Source organism: Astyanax mexicanus, chromosome 2 (assembly GCF_023375975.1).
Source record: "Astyanax mexicanus isolate ESR-SI-001 chromosome 2, AstMex3_surface, whole genome shotgun sequence".
Taxonomy (NCBI): Eukaryota; Metazoa; Chordata; class Actinopteri; order Characiformes; family Acestrorhamphidae; genus Astyanax; species Astyanax mexicanus.
This window is the reverse complement of record NC_064409.1, coordinates 37266246-37282457: the sequence shown is the minus strand read 5'-3', so window position 1 is coordinate 37282457 and position 16212 is coordinate 37266246. Positions and strand designations below refer to the sequence as shown.

Below are 16212 nucleotides of genomic sequence, written 5' to 3'. Positions count from 1 at the left end.
CAGCAGCTGCTCGTTCAGAAAAAAAAACACAACCAGCGCTGTTTAAGAGCTGCTTTACGAGCTTCTCTCCCAGCATAGGGTGTGTTTTTCTCAATCAGCAGCTGCTTTTAAACCACGCTGTAGTTTAGTATTAAGATCGCGCTTCACCGAGAGCTGAAACAGCCAGTTAAATTACCTAACAGGGCTGAAAGAGCTCCTCTGTTCTCCGGTCTAATTCGGTCTAAATAAACCAAAACACCTTTGGTTTATTTAGATTTAAGTTAGCAGTTTGTTCTCTTTAGACAAAAAACGAAAATAAGAATAAAAAAAATTAAAAAATAAATAAATAATAAATAAAATAATAATAAAATAAGGGGGGCGCAGTCTGCGCATGCGCCAGATTTTGCGGCCGCGCGTGCGCAGTAGACCGATTTTTTGCGGTCTTCTGCGCATGCGCGGCCGCAAAATCTGGCGCATGCGCAATAGACCGATTTTTTTGCGGTCTTCTGCGCATGCGCCAGATTTTGCGGCCGCGCATGCGCAGTGGACCGATTTTTTGCGGTCTTCTGCGCATGCGCCAGATTTTTCGGCCGCGCATGCGCAGAAGACCGCAAAAAAGTCGGTCTACTGCGCACGCGCGGCCGCAAAATCTGGCGCATGCGCAATAGACCGATTTTTTTGCGGTCTTCTGCGCATGCGCGGCCGAAAAATCTGGCGCATGCGCAGAAGACCGCAAAAAAATCGGTCCACTGCGCATGCGCCAGATTTTTCGGACGCGCATGCGCAGTGGACCGATTTTTTTGCTGTCTTCTGCGCATGCGCGGCCGAAAAATCTGGCGCATGCGCAGAAGACCGCAAAAAATTGGTCTATTGCGCATGCGCGTCCGAAAAATCTGGCGCATGCGCAGTGGGCCGATTTTTTTGCGGTCTTCTGCGCATGCGCCAGATTTTTCAGCCGCGCATGCGCAGAAGACCGCAAAAAAAAATCGGTCTACTGCGCACGCGCGGCCGCAAAATCTGGCGCATGCGCAGACTGCGCCCCCCTTATTTTATTATTATTTTATTTATTATTTATTTATTTTTTAATTTTTTTTATTCTTATTTTCGTTTTTTGTCTAAAGAGAACAAACTGCTAACTTAAATCTAAATAAACCAAAGGTGTTTTGGTTTATTTAGACCGAATTAGACCGGAGAACAGAGGAGCTCTTTCAGTCCTGTTAGGTAATTTAACTGGCTGTTTCAGCTCTCGGTGAAGCGCGATCTTAATACTAAACTACAGCGTGGTTTAAAAGCAGCTGCTGATTGAGAAAAACACACCCTATGCTGGGAGAGAAGCTCGTAAAGCAGCTCTTAAACAGCGCTGGTTGTGTGTTTTTTTCTGAACGAGCAGCTGCTGCAGGTAATGGGGCTAACTGAAGCTAAGGCTAGCGAGCTACGGTGGAGCTGGCTAAGCTAATTAGCTTAGCCAGCTCCACCGTAGCTCGGTTTGCACCATAACTATCTTACAGCGTTATTCGCCATTAACACGCTTCAGTTTAAATAGTCTCACCACGCTGTAGTTAGGTATTATAATAAGACCGCGCTTCACCGAGAGCCAGCTAGCTAAATTACTCACCGGGACTGAAAGAGCTCCCTTCGCGCTGCTCCACTCTACACCGGCAGGGTTATCACTACTGCTGCTGAAGGCCCACCGCTCCGCCTGTTTTACTGCCGCTGTTTTAAGACTGAGGGGCTTTTAATGAAAACAGAGTAAAGGGGAAACAGTAAAGAGCAGCGCAGCGGACCTTCAGCACCAGAGTGAAAAAACACTAGATTATTTAACCCAACATTAATGATTGTTCCCCATAAATTACACCTCCTGCAAACTCCCTGAAGATCCTGAAGAAAAGGGCGACCGTCTTGTTCTTACTGACTGAATCAGGGGAGACACGACCATTCAAAACTAGGTGTGGGGGCTACGGTGCCCGAAATGTTTATATATATATATTTTTTATTTATTTATTTTATTTTATATTTTACTAGCACTCTTATGTAATTCAGAGTAAGTATAATAATTAACTATGAACAGTTATATTAAAATAATATTGTTATATTAAATCTCAGACACCCCCCCCCCCTCTTTTCCATTGACTTTGGTTTCTTCCAAAAGTCACAGCTGAACAGCTGATGAGATGATGGATGGTGCATTAGTATAGCTTGTCTAACCCATTTCTTAACGTTGGAAATTGAACAGCACACTTAATTTTCTCTCAGCTCAATGAAAGGCTGGGTTTAATGGTTTAAACTATTAGTCTGCTGTATTTTAGATGTGTTATTTTGAGATTATTTATTGCTAACGTTTATTAAAACAACATTTATGTTTTGTTATATTTAAATTTATAAATAAAATTATGCTTAACATTATAATGTTTAAAGCAACTGATATATAAAGATAGTGAGACAAATAAAGTTTCTAAAAACACATTTCTACTGCAGTACAAATAAAAAAAAATAAAAGCTCAAGGGCAGTAAAAAAAAAAAAACATACAGTATACTGTGAGGCTATCTTGTTAACCAGCTATTGATCAGCAAAGGGACGTCTTAGCAGGGCTAACATTACTGGCTTTTAGTATCCTAGTCTTTCAATACTTTATAGTTCAACTGTTTTTTTTTTTTTTGTTTGTTTTTTTAACCTATGTCTGGATAACTTTTACAAGAAGAGTGTTTATAATTGGGCAAAAAAGGCTGTTGTCCCTGAAATGTCCAATGGAGTACGATGGTGAATAAGGGGCTCTGAATGCCAGTGCTGAGACACTGATGTGAAGGCTTAAGAAAACATTAGGAAAATAAAAAAACAGAGTCAAACCAAGCACTGAAATGTGAGTGTATCATAAAGGTATATATATTATTATTCCATTTTTGGAATTTTTGGTACAAAATAAACATTAAGAAAAATAACCAAAACAGACCTTATATAAGTATATAAGTATAAACTTAAGAACTTAAGAAAAAGCATTTTTGTGAATCCCCAGTTTAATATTTTCCCTCTGATTTTTGATCCAGCCATCCATTTGTACTGACAGCAGCAGATAGTGTATATCAATTCTAGAATTAAAGTTTGTGTTTATACAGTTTGTGTTCTACACAATTACATAGTACATTATTTTATTTACTATTATAAGCTGCACATTTGAGATTTGATTTTAAGCCTTTTATATGAGAATGGCACTGACAGCGCTTCTGAAAAAGGTCACCTCTAAAACTGCTGATTCTAAAGAGTTTAGAGTTGCATGCCCACCTGTAAGACCAGACGTTTTACTTCTAAAAAAACAAGTCACTCAGATCTATCCTTAAAAACAATTGCAGAAATTCAGCAACCCAGATCAGTTGTTAATTCAAAAAAGTGACAGACAAGTGTTACAGAGACATTAGTATTTATTTCAATACATGTGTACTACAAAAACATGTTTCTGCACACATAACCATTGACCATTTCACAGTGGCAGCCTCGATTGCTTTATTTGATGTACACTCAAGCTTAAAGAGTAAGATTTACATTTTGGAGGCTTAATATGCTAAACTGACACAAACATTTGTCTTCATTTAAAGACAAAAACACATTTGACAAACAAATGCATAATATTGTGATGTATGCACGGCTCAGTAAAAAGCTCTTACAGTGAAGGTGGGGGATGGACATGAAGTTGAGGTTATATAGCTATAGCTATAGCTTTAGGGGCACAATATGCCCGAATCCAATCCCTAAACATCACTCACCTTTTATAAGTGTGTGAAAACCTACATTAGAGCAAAGATTTAGACCTTGTGCAGGGCTTAAGGGTTTTAGTTGAGATACACAAGCAAGTGTCGTCTGCTACATAAGTGCAGGGTCACTGAAAGACACGGTCACACCAAAGTCCTCCTTGTAGATGTCCCAGGTTTTGGACTTACGTGGGTTGTCCAGTTCCTCCCTTGACAGATAGAGCCTGTTTTGGGACCAAAGCATTATAGATTGCATTCAAGCAGCAGTCCATATGATTTTTCGTTTTACATTGAAAGCAGTAATGTTACTAAACTGAGAGGGGACAAAATATCAAAATATTCTAATTAATGAATTAAGTGGCCTGGCATTTTTATATATAAAATCTAAAACCAGAGTGGTCTGGTAGGTAAACAAAGCCAGTGTCTGCCTCTGAGGACAATGGACTGCAAAAACCTCACCTGTTGTTCTCTACAAATGAAGTGTTGAACCAGAAATAGAAAGGATAGTCCTCATACCCCTTTGGAAGACCCTGGGCATAGAGAACAATAGAGAAAAAACATTTTGCCAAACAACTGGAAAAAACGATGTCCATAAAATCATTCTTACGTTACAATAGATTGGGAACTTACAGCCCTGGATTCAAACATGACCTTAACATCACCACAAACCACTGGCCCTTCCTGAAAGCTGATCACCACGGCATTGTTTTCAGTATCTGGGAACAGCTGGTAAAATATGAGAACACAGTATATGAGCGAACAGTAAAATAAACACAAAGGAACATAAGACAAACATCTGAAAGACCTTTCCCAACAATTACAATGTGATTTATGTTTTTAGTGGGCTGCTACTGTCTTTAAAGGTTCAATATTATGAGCTTATTGAATATTTAAAAGTTGTTCTTTAGTACATATTTAAAATATGATTTGGGGTTAAGATGATACCGATTCACAAACGCTTTCACTAGTGTATGTATGTACAAAATCTTTTAATAGTGTATGTAAGGCTGTTTTTTCACACTATAGTTTGTTTGCTCTGGTCCAAGTCAGGTAATTAATTGATTCTCTTGGAGCATTTCCCTCATGGTTTGTTGTTTTAACAGAGGATACAATTCAAGCTCACCAAAATGAGTCACAACAATCTTTGTAATCTCTTTGGTTGTTGGTCAGAGCTGTCTTGGCTGGGAGCAAGAAAGTAAACCGATTTCTGTGCAGTTTAACATGGAACAACAGAAGAGGTGGCATGTGTTCATTTGACTGACTCCACATCTTAAAACTGACAGAGTATGCTTGACAGATGGGTTGGATCAAGGTCAGATCATGTTCTCATCACAAACCAACCAAATCAGAGTTCAGACCAACAGTTCTCAGCAGTCTCATTGCAGTTGTGATTACTGTACTCATCCATGTCCAAACAAACAGCACTACACGTAAATATGAACAGTTTATTTTGACAAATAAAAAAAGTAGGTGTGAAATCACCCTAAACTACTAAATCATTTAGGGGTTGTGGGATTAGCCCACTTCACATGTCTGTTCTGGATATGCCATATAGCTCTGGTTTTAATTAGGAAACCACTGTGTTTAAGGTTCACAGTTTTTCACTTTTTTGTACTGAAACTACTCTTGTCATTTGACTATGAGGAAGTAAATACAGTTTTATACTGTAGAAAACCTTTAAAAGTTAGCTTACCCTACAGTTCGTCTGCGTGGCACAGACACACTGGAACACCTGCTCTCTTTTCACTATGATCCGCACCTTCAGATCACTGCCATTGCCCTTTCCCACACCTGCACAACAAACACAGCAATGCCCAGGAGCATTAAATTACATAACCAATACACATAACAGTGCAGTCACTCTGAAAGGAGCATACTGACTGCAGATTTTAATTGGAACTACACAGGAAACAGCCCCTAAACATACACTGTCCCCCAAAAGTACTTGATAAGTCAGTCTCATTTCTTTATTTCTGCTTTAGACTGAAAACAAATTGGGTTTGACATTAAAAGATGAATAGGAGACAAAAGGTCAACAATTCAGCTTTTGTCCGAACTTACCAATTTGTCTTCAATATTCATCTTTAAATTATATTTTTGTTACACCAAAATGTTTTCACTAGAGCAGAAGAAAAAAAATCAATTGGCCTCAGTGTTTCAATACTTTTGTAGGAGAGTGCAGACATACAGCTCTGGAAAAAAAAAAACACTTAAAAATCTCATTGAAAACCTCTGGAATATAATCAAGAGGAAGATGGATAATCTCAAGCCATCAAACCAAACTGAACTGCTTGAATTTTTGCACCAGGAATGGCATAAACTTATCCAAAAGCAGTGTGTAAGACTGGTGGAGGAGAACATGCAAAGATGCATGAAAACCATTTTTTCCCCCAGAGCTGTATGTTTAACTACTTGGTCTCAGTCTTCAACTGAGCACAGCAGAAACTAAAGGAGCAGTTCTGACACACTGAATATATACATACACATTCACCTCACCCTCAGGAGAAATACAGTACCTGCGCACTCTCAAACTAAACGCTGTCAATCAACCATGTACACACCATCGTACCCGTGCGCCCTGTTGCAACAGAAAAAAACAGTTCTCAAGCTGACTTGATTCGAAATGCTCAAGGGCCCTTATCAAATATTACATTACAAACACATTTTCTTTTAACTTAAATTCAGCTGGTCAGCCATTGTGTGTTTGTTTCTTTAGTCTGGCACCCCTGCCGTCTATGAGACTACATACGTAAGAAGAAGAGGACAGCCGGGCATAAGCATAAACAGTGTACAATATGAAAAATAAAATACAGCGTCTACTGTCGAAATTTACTAAACCTCATGCGATTATTAAAAGATCTTAAAATTGTACAACATTCTACATCTATATTTGGTACAAAATATATTTGGCTCATTGTTAAACGGGTTACCAGAGTAACCACTCGACAACCACCTTAAAGACCCTAGCAACCATCTGGAATACAACTGCACAGAAATCAGCTAGGAACACAACACAGTAGCCATGTAGCAGCACCTTAGCAGGAAGTGGGAACCATTTCAGCAGTGAATATTATTAGTACTGTATCTTTAACATTGAATTCCATTTAATTAACTGTGTTCTGTGTCCATGGTTTGGTTTCCCAAACAGAGATTAAGCCTTTCATTTGTAGCAGAGATGGAGAGACAATAAAAACAGAAAGACAGTAAAATTTATCAAAATCTTGATTAAATACTTTTGCTAGTTTTAGTTTCCTCACTGTTTCCCCTGATTGTTGCAGTCACCAGGACAGTCATGTGTGAACTGTATACCTAAAGTCTTACACACCTGCCTAAAACAACTCTCTCAAACAGAATTGCTTTAGGTTTCTTCAGGTTTATGACCCCCCGTGTAACACTTCTCTATAAAAAGTACAGAAGTACAAACTGTAGCTATGCAACAAACCTTTTTCTGCTTTTATGGAGAGTAAAATATTGGTCACACAATTCAAGTCAAGTCAATTCGTAAGCAAATCTATTTGAGACAACTAACTGCAGTTAGAAGTGACTGCATATTGAGTGTCCAGCAGATTTTGGCTGGATCACCCACGGAGTTAAGCTGCAGAGCAAACTTCAGACACCCAACATAAACCCTATTGTGAAGCGATTAGCTTTATCTATGGAGTAATGCATTTTTTCTTCATGACATCAGGAAAATACAGTATTCTTTGCTTAAATGACTCAGGTGGGAGCAGCTAATCATTTTACGTATTGCATTCCCCATCAAAAACATGTGATAAGAATATTATAACCAACTTACAATAAATACAGAAATACAGTAACATGTTCATAACAAACAGTTCTGGAAAAAAATAAAGAGACCACTTTAGTTTCTGAATCAAGTTTCTCAGATTTTGCAATTTATAGGTATATGTTTAAGTAAAATGAATATTGCTGTTTTATTTTATAAACTATGGACAACATTTCTCCCAAATTCCAAATAAAAATATTTTAATTTAGAGCATTTATTTGCAGAAAATTATAAACAGCTGAAATACCAAAAAAAAGATGCAGTTCAGCTTTGTTTGTTGTTTGATGGCTTGTGATCATCCATCTTCCTCTTGATTATATTCAATTTGGTAAAAATTGGTAAAATCAAAGAAATTGATCATTTTTAAGTGGTCTCTATTTTTTTCAGAGCTGTATGTAGGCAACAGGCTATGCTACACAATCACTTGCCTTAAGCTGAGAGAAGCTCTGCACCTCTGAGGAGTCATGTGGTTCACCTTCTGAATTTGATGGCAATGACATTCCCTCAAACTGGCAGTGTAGTTCAACATGTCACTGAGAACACAATAACACAAAGTTCAATATGTGAATAAGAGCTTAGGTTCTCTGCCCAAACCCAACCCAAGGTCTGACCTGGCTCGAGATTTCCCACCACTTTCCTCAGGTTCCTCGGGCTAAAGAAAATAATATAGTTATAAGTTATTTTCATTTTATATAAAGCTATGAATCAAAATATAGCAAACAAATCAAACTGTTTAAAAAAAAAAAGTTGCACAAGTGCAAAGTGCACACTGTCCATATTACGCACTTCACCTGCCGCTGCGCTTTCCTCCAAATGTGCTGGCTGCTTGGCAATGCTGCATCAGCAGCAGCTCGAAAAGAAGCGGTGGCTGACTTCACATGTATCGGAGAAAGAGTGTGCTAGTCTTCATCCTCCTGGTGTGTTGGGGCATTACTAGTGATAGGGGGAGTCCTAACGAGTGGGTTGGCTGTGTAAATTGGGGAGAAAATGGGAAAAAAATATAAATAAAATTATAAAAGAATTTATTTTCTTTTCTTAAACCATGTTATATTATACTAGATTAGAGGAAAGTCATTCAGACATTGTTGTAGCCTAATGTTTAGGCCTTTGGATCATTGTTTGCATTGTTCATGTTATAATCTTTTGGAGATCTGTTCCTAATAATTAATAATATTTTTCTTAAATAATAGGTCTTATTCATTCTTCACTCATTCTAAACAGAACGAAAATGTTTTTTAAAAGCTCAGTTTTAATGCTCTACTTACTCAAAAAATGTCAGGTTTAATTCGGGCTTTGGCTCAAAATGACAGTGTATGGGGCAGGTTGGGTCGAGCTCTAATGTGAATCCTTATACTGCATTCCATCTGAAGTAGGAATTCAGAACTGGAAATTTCCAAGTTCTAAGTAGAACATTTCAACTGGAATAAACCCACAAGTTCAGAACGCAAGATGGCTGCACCAAACATCAACAGTAGTAAAAGCAGTAGTATTTTACGTTTCATTAGCACGTCTAGCTGTTCATGTTTCCATTGTGTGTGTGAATGTGCGTCTGGTATCGCTGACAATGCAAAAAATTATAACCTGGGACATATAATGTGGGACATTTTTTGGTTACATTTGCTATAAAACACTGGTACATGATTAATAATTAAGTTGTAGTAAACATGAAAGTCTTTAGCTTATTTTATAATTCCCTCTGGAAAAAAAGAAAACAAGGGTAAAATATGTATACACATGTAGATTACAAATAGTGTTAACCTATAAATTTAAATTATTTTCTGTGCCTTTTCTATGCTTTCACAGCACATTTTAATGACCATAGCGTGTTTAAAACATCAGAGTAGACAAGAATGTATATCAAAACTGATTATAGTAGGCCTATATTTACATTAAATATATTTAAATAATTAAAAAAAAACATTTATTTAAGCAATGCTAAGACACAATCTTCAATAATAAAATGTGTCAAATTCTGAGCGCTCCATAATGTAGGGCTAAATTACTTCACTCTGCACTGATGTATTAATCAGCTCAGGCCCATAAACATTTGGTAAACATTTCTAATGTTTAACCTGTAAACACTTTCATCAAACATGATATAGAATCTTCTGTTTAAAACTTTGAACAGAATCAATTTTTAAATAAACTAATTTGGCATATATCTGGCTGTCAGGGAATATGTTTAGGTTGTGTCTATATTGTGTAGATTCTTTATTTTTTTAACAGCTTTTAAATGCATCTGTTTAAATGTTGCCTTCTTGTCACCATTACTGGTAATTTACTTGCATATATAACCAATATGCTTCCCAAAGAGTGGAAGAGAGCAAGAGCTTAATTACAGCCTAAACACCTAGATTTTTCTCTGTGAATTTACAGTTATATTCCATCTGAAACTCCAATCAAGTTATCAAATTATTTTTTAAATAGCTTTTCTCAGTCGATAAACAGAGTCGATAAACGGAGTCGATAAACAGAGTCGATAAACAGAAACACAAAGATCACAAAGAGTAAATTTGACTTTGACTTTGTTTTTTGTTTTTGTTTTTTTCCAAAACTTATCCAGGCCTGAAAATGACTATTTTCAAGTTCCTTGACTTTTCCAGGTTATTCATGATCTAACTTACTGGAGAGATTGTAAACTCTGTAATGATCGGGATGCTTTGTGTCCAGAAATATGGCAGTTTCCTAAATACAGCAAATTGTAACATTGTTACATAAAAATCTGTTTAAATCAATAATTCAGCTAAAATAATTGCCTTCTACAGACTTTTCAGTTTTATTTTATTTTCTTAATTGTTAAGCTTACTTTTATGGGATTTCTGTAGAGTGCCTGCTTTCCAGGTGAGGGAAAAGACATGGCAACAAACATTATTAACTATTGGATCCCAAACCAAAAGCAGAAAATCTAGATTCAAATAAGATTACATAATTAGGTAAAGCATCCCAACCTGTGACATAGGACGATCTGAAGAGTAGTCTTCTTCTTTAAGGAAAACCTGGAAGTAGCCTGGCCCAAGCTGATTTTATACTTTAAAATGAACTGGCAACATGGCATACCAATCCATAATGCACAATTTTTTTTATGTAAAGCTGATGTTCTAGTGTGATTTTGAAGGACTTTTTCATCTTGGGCCAGACCAAATACACATGATCTGAAGAGTACTAGTCTTCTACCTTAAGGAAAACCTGGAATTACCCTGGCCCAAGCTGATTTTATACTTTAAAATGAACTGGCAACATGGCATACCGATCCATAAGGCACAAAAAAGTTTAATTTAAAGCTGATGTTCTAGTGTGATTTTGAAAGACTTTTTCATATTGGGCCAGACCAAATACACATGATCTAAAGAGTACTAGTCTTCTACTTTAAGGAAAGCCTGGAATTAGCCTGGCCCAAGCTGATTTTATACTTTAAAATGAACTGGCAACATGGAATACCGATCCATAAAGCACAATTTTTTTTATGTAAAGCTGATGTTCCAGTGTGATTTTGAAGAACTTTTTCATATTGGGCCAGACCAAATACACATGATCTGAAGAGTACTAGTCTTCTTCTTTAAGGAAAGCCTGGAAATAGCCTGGCCCAAGCTGATTTTATACTTTAAAATTAACTGGCAACATGGCATACCGATCCATAAGGCACAAAAAAGTTTAATTTAAAGCTGATGTTCTAGTGTGATTTTGAAAGACTTTTTCATATTGGGCCAGACCAAATACACATGATCTAAAGAGTACTAGTCTTCTACTTTAAGGAAAGCCTGGAAATAGCCTGGCCCGAGCTGATTTTATACTTTAAAATGAACTGGCAACATGGAATACCGATCCATAAAGCACAATTTTTTTTATGTAAAGCTGATGTTCCAGTGTGATTTTGAAGGACTTTTTCATCTTGGGCCAGACCAAATACACATGATCTGAAGAGTACTAGTCTTCTACCTTAAGGAAAACCTGGAATTACCCTGGCCCAAGCTGATTTTATACTTTAAAATGAACTGGCAACATGGCATACCGATCCATAAGGCACAAAAAAGTTTAATTTAAAGCTGATGTTCTAGTGTGATTTTGAAAGACTTTTTCATATTGGGCCAGACCAAATACACATGATCTAAAGAGTACTAGTCTTCTACTTTAAGGAAAGCCTGGAATTAGCCTGGCCCAAGCTGATTTTATACTTTAAAATGAACTGGCAACATGGAATACCGATCCATAAAGCACAATTTTTTTTATGTAAAGCTGATGTTCCAGTGTGATTTTGAAGGACTTTTTCATATTGGGCCAGACCAAATACACATGATCTGAAGAGTACTAGCCTTCTTCTTTAAGGAAAACCTGGAATTAGCCTGGCCCGAGCTGATTTTATACTTTAAAATGAACTGGCAACATGGTATAACGATCCATAATGCACAAAAAAATTGAATATAAAGCTGATGTTCTAGTGTGATTTTGAAGGACTTTTTAATCTTGGGCCAGACCAAATACACATGATCTGAAGAGAACTAGTCTTCTACTTTAAGGAAAACCTGGAATTAGCCTGGCCCGAGCTGATTTTAGACTGCACAATTAATTGGCAACATGGCAGCACAAAAAAAATATTATTTAAAGCTGATATTCCAGTATGATTTTGGACTTTTTTTCAGACCAAATACTCATGAGATGAAGAGTTCTGGTATTCTCAAAATCAATGCTTTATATTCATTATTTCTGTGCAAAATGGCTTTCATGTCATGTTGCCAATTCATTTTAAAGGATAAAATCAGCTCAGGCCAGGCTAATTCCAGGTTTTCCTTAAAGTAGAAGACGAGTTCTCTTCAGATCATGTGTATTTGGTCTGGCCCAAGATGAAAAAGTCTTTCAAAATCACACTAGAACATCAGCTTTACATAAAAAAAACTGTGCATTATGGATCGGTATGCTATGTTGCCAGTTCATTTTAAAGTATAAAATCAGCTTGGGCCAGGCTAATTCCAGGTTTTCCTTAAAGTAGAAGACTAGTACTCTTTAGATCATGTGTATTTGGTCTGGCCCAAGATGAAAAATTCCTTCAAAATCACACTGGAACATCAGCTTTACATAAAAAAATTGTGCATTATGGATCGGTATGCTATGTTGCCAGTTCATTTTAAAGTATAAAATCAGCTCGGGCCAGGCTAATTCCAGGTTTTCCTTAAAGAAGAAGACTAGTACTCTTCAGACCATGTGTATTTGGTCTGGCCCAAGATTAAAAAGTCCTTCAAAATCACACTAGAACATCAGCTTTAAATTAAACTTTTTTGTGCCTTATGGATCGGTATTCCATGTTGCCAGTTAATTTTAAAGTATAAAATCAGCTTGGGCCAGGCTAATTCCAGGTTTTCCTTAAAGAAGAAGACTAGTACTCTTCAGATCATGTGTATTTGGTCTGGCCCAAGATGAAAAATTCCTTCAAAATCACACTAGAACATCAGCTTTACATAAAAAAATTGTGCATTATGGATCGGTATTCCATGTTGCCAGTTAATTTTAAAGTATAAAATCAGCTTGGGCCAGGCTAATTCCAGGTTTTCCTTAAAGAAGAAGACTAGTACTCTTCAGATCATGTGTATTTGGTCTGGCCCAAGATGAAAAAGTCCTTCAAAATCACACTGGAACATCAGCTTTACATAAAAAAATTGTGCATTATGGATTGGTATGCTATGTTGCCAGTTCATTTTAAACTATAAAATCAGCTTGGGCCAGGCTAATTCCGGGTTTTCCTCAAAGTGGGAGAGTAGTTCTCTTCATCTGATGTGTATGTGTTCTGGCCCAAGATGAAAAAGTCTTTCAAAATTTGCCAGTTCATTTTAAAGTATAAAATCAGCTTGGGCCAGGTTAATTCCAGGTTTTCCTTAAAGAAGAAGACTAGTACTCTTCAGATCATGTGTATTTGGTCTGGCCCAATATGAAAAAGTTCTTCAAAATCACACTTGAACGTCTGCCTCATATTTTTTGAGCGCAATGGCTTTTAAAATATAATTTTATTAAATATATATTTAATTATTTATTGTAATATATAATTATAAATTCAGTAATTAAAATAAATATTTTTTGTATGTTTGATATTTAATTACTCCAAAATGGTACAGTAAAATCACTTGATATATATGTTATTAATAGTATAGAATGTGTTTTCCAAGACTTTGTTAGTGCCATTGGATAACAATTTGATTTGCTGGTTTTATAGGACTCTGAAATGTGGTTTATGCACAACCGAATAGACATTTTTCCAAGTTTGGTATCCAATTAATCCAAAATGATACAGTAATATCACTTGTTACTCATGTCATTAATAGAATGGAATGTTTTCTTCAAGACTTTCTTGGTTTCATTGGATAACAATTTGATTTTAAGGTTTTATAGGACACCGAAATCTGGTTTATGCACAACCGAATATACATTTTTCCTAAGTTTGGTATTCATTTACTCCAAAATGATACTGTACAATCAGTATACATGCATGACATTAATAGTATGGAAGGTATTATTTAAGGAGTTCATGTTCTGATTTAAGAAGAATTAGATTTTTTTGGTTTTATAGCACTCCAAAATCCCTTTTATACAAAACCGAATAGATAGTTTTGGTATTCAATTACTCAAAAACGATACAGTAATATCACTTCAAACATATATCTGGGATACATGAGAATAAGATCTTTAAGAATTTAGGGCTGTGATTTTATAACAATTTGATTTGCTTATTTAATAACACTCCAAACCTTTTCAAAACGTTACACTGTTCTACAGATAAGAAGTGGTCTTTCTGGTGTATATTTGTGGATTAGACCTCGTTAAATCATGTTTATTTAGGTGTAAAACTCGTTTCTGTTCCATTTTAAGTCTCTGCACGAGAAGCGCCAGTCTCCGCTCCTCCGGGTGCGCTGTGCACGCTGCTACAGTAAAACACGGTTTAGACGCGCACTCCAGTTTTCGGTGTGGATAGCGCGACCGAGCGTTTTCTAAGTGCAGATGGCGTGACCGCGGTGGCTAGCGGTATTAGCATTAGCCGCTAACCACATTAGCTCTTTAACAAATCTGAGGTAAGTATTATCGGCTTGTAGCCTGACGCTAACCCCGGCTAGCACTGCCAGCATTAGCATTAGTGTCTTACCACGCTACGCGCTAGCGCTTTCACTATTCAGAGGTGAGTATATTGGAATGTAGTCTGCGTGTTTATCATGTTAAAACAAGCTATATTGGACAAACTGTTGGCTAATATTTCCCTGGCTCACAGGGACACTCAGGGTTCCTCTGTGTAGTGCTGTCGGGCAGCATTTACTAGCAGTTAGCTGTTAATGCTAATACTGTTCCACCCAATCTTATCTTAAAATATGGAAATCCAAACTTACTGTAAATAAATGGAAGCGCTTTACTCACCCAAATAAACAGTTTTCAGGAGAGTATCTCTGTAGATTAACATCCAGTGCTCGTTTGAAAAGAATTTTATTTTTTAATTAGTTTTGTTTACTTATCTTAGCTTTTAGTCACCACCACCCAGCAGCGAGACTCTATCTATTGCATCTTATAATCCAGTGCGCCTTCTGAATGAAAATAGGACAGAAAATGGGCATTCATGGATGATCATGATTACCTGTATAAAAATAAAATTTTAATGTTATTTCATCGGTCACTATTTTAAAGCAACCCAATCAGACAACGTTGTTACGTTAAATTTACGTTTAAAAAGAAATGTAAATCTTTCATTGTAACTGTAACATAACAGGTGTGAATTATCTTATCCTGATTATGTAAACCTGAAGAGGAGTGTGTGTGTGTATAACTAGGCCTGTCACTATAAGATATATCATCCCAGAAATGATTAATAATTAAAGATTTTAAGATTTTTTTTGGAAGATGATTGAGGATTCTTTTGTCATCAGCAGTGGAGACCTTTCTTGGCCTACCAGTCTGTTTGCTATTAATAAGATCACCTCATGCATTCTTTATTTTAAATGCTCTTCCACATTGAAGTAATTCATTTGATTATATTAAGGTTTAACCAATGTTTCTAATGAATGTATTCTAGAGATTAAATGTTTCTTTGACTACTACAACTCCTGTCCTCATGTTGGACAGTGGCAACCAAAGACTGCACAGGGTTTATAAAAACTTAGAGGCAAGCTTGAGTATCTGACACCTGTATTAATGAAGCAGTGAAAAACACAATAAACCACTACTGTATTTTAAGTCTCTAAGGCGCACCGGATTATAAGGTGCAATTAAGTGCAATTAAACCTGAAGAGGAGTGTGTGTGTATAACTAGGCCTGTCACAATAAGATATATCATCCCAGAAATGATTAATAATTAATAAATAATATAATTTTAGGAGCATTAATTGCCACTGATAATGATAATAGCATAGCATAACAAAGCAATTATACCTTTTTAAAGACAAATAAAATGTAATTTATCATAGTGGACTTTTTTCTTAACCTACTTGCAGTCCACATTGTGTGTATTAAATTGCAGTTATTGAACCATTAGTCTGGTATTGCATGACTGGCTAAAGTACTGTTCACTGTAATATATGTGAACAAACGTACAAATAATCACAACAGAAGATATCATGATTATCAAATATTACTGAGGTCATGTCCCTTTAATGTTAGATGAGTCAATAATGTACTTATTGTGACAGGTTTATGCATCACTATCTTCAAATGTTCACTGCAAAAAACAGTTTAATTCACAC

The 16212-nt window shown here is 36.4% G+C and overlaps 2 long non-coding RNA genes across 3 annotated transcripts; both read right to left on the bottom strand.

Moving 5' to 3' along the window:
• Nucleotides 1–3375: 3375 nt before the first annotated feature.
• On the bottom strand, nucleotides 3376–6877 carry LOC125798973 (uncharacterized). Its single transcript, XR_007437763.1, has 5 exons — nucleotides 6237–6877; nucleotides 5414–5511; nucleotides 4351–4446; nucleotides 4180–4250; nucleotides 3376–3944 (listed from the first exon to the last, which is right to left on the bottom strand). It is a non-coding gene; the product is annotated as an uncharacterized LOC125798973 (long non-coding RNA).
• Nucleotides 6878–7936: 1059 nt separating this feature from the next.
• On the bottom strand, nucleotides 7937–9582 carry LOC125798974 (uncharacterized). Of its 2 annotated transcripts, none has more exons than XR_007437765.1 (3): nucleotides 8294–9582; nucleotides 8119–8159; nucleotides 7937–8040 (listed from the first exon to the last, which is right to left on the bottom strand). It is a non-coding gene; the product is annotated as an uncharacterized LOC125798974 (long non-coding RNA). The 2 variants fall into 2 exon arrangements; XR_007437764.1 differs by having other exon boundaries at nucleotides 8299–9582.
• Nucleotides 9583–16212: the final 6630 nt, after the last annotated feature.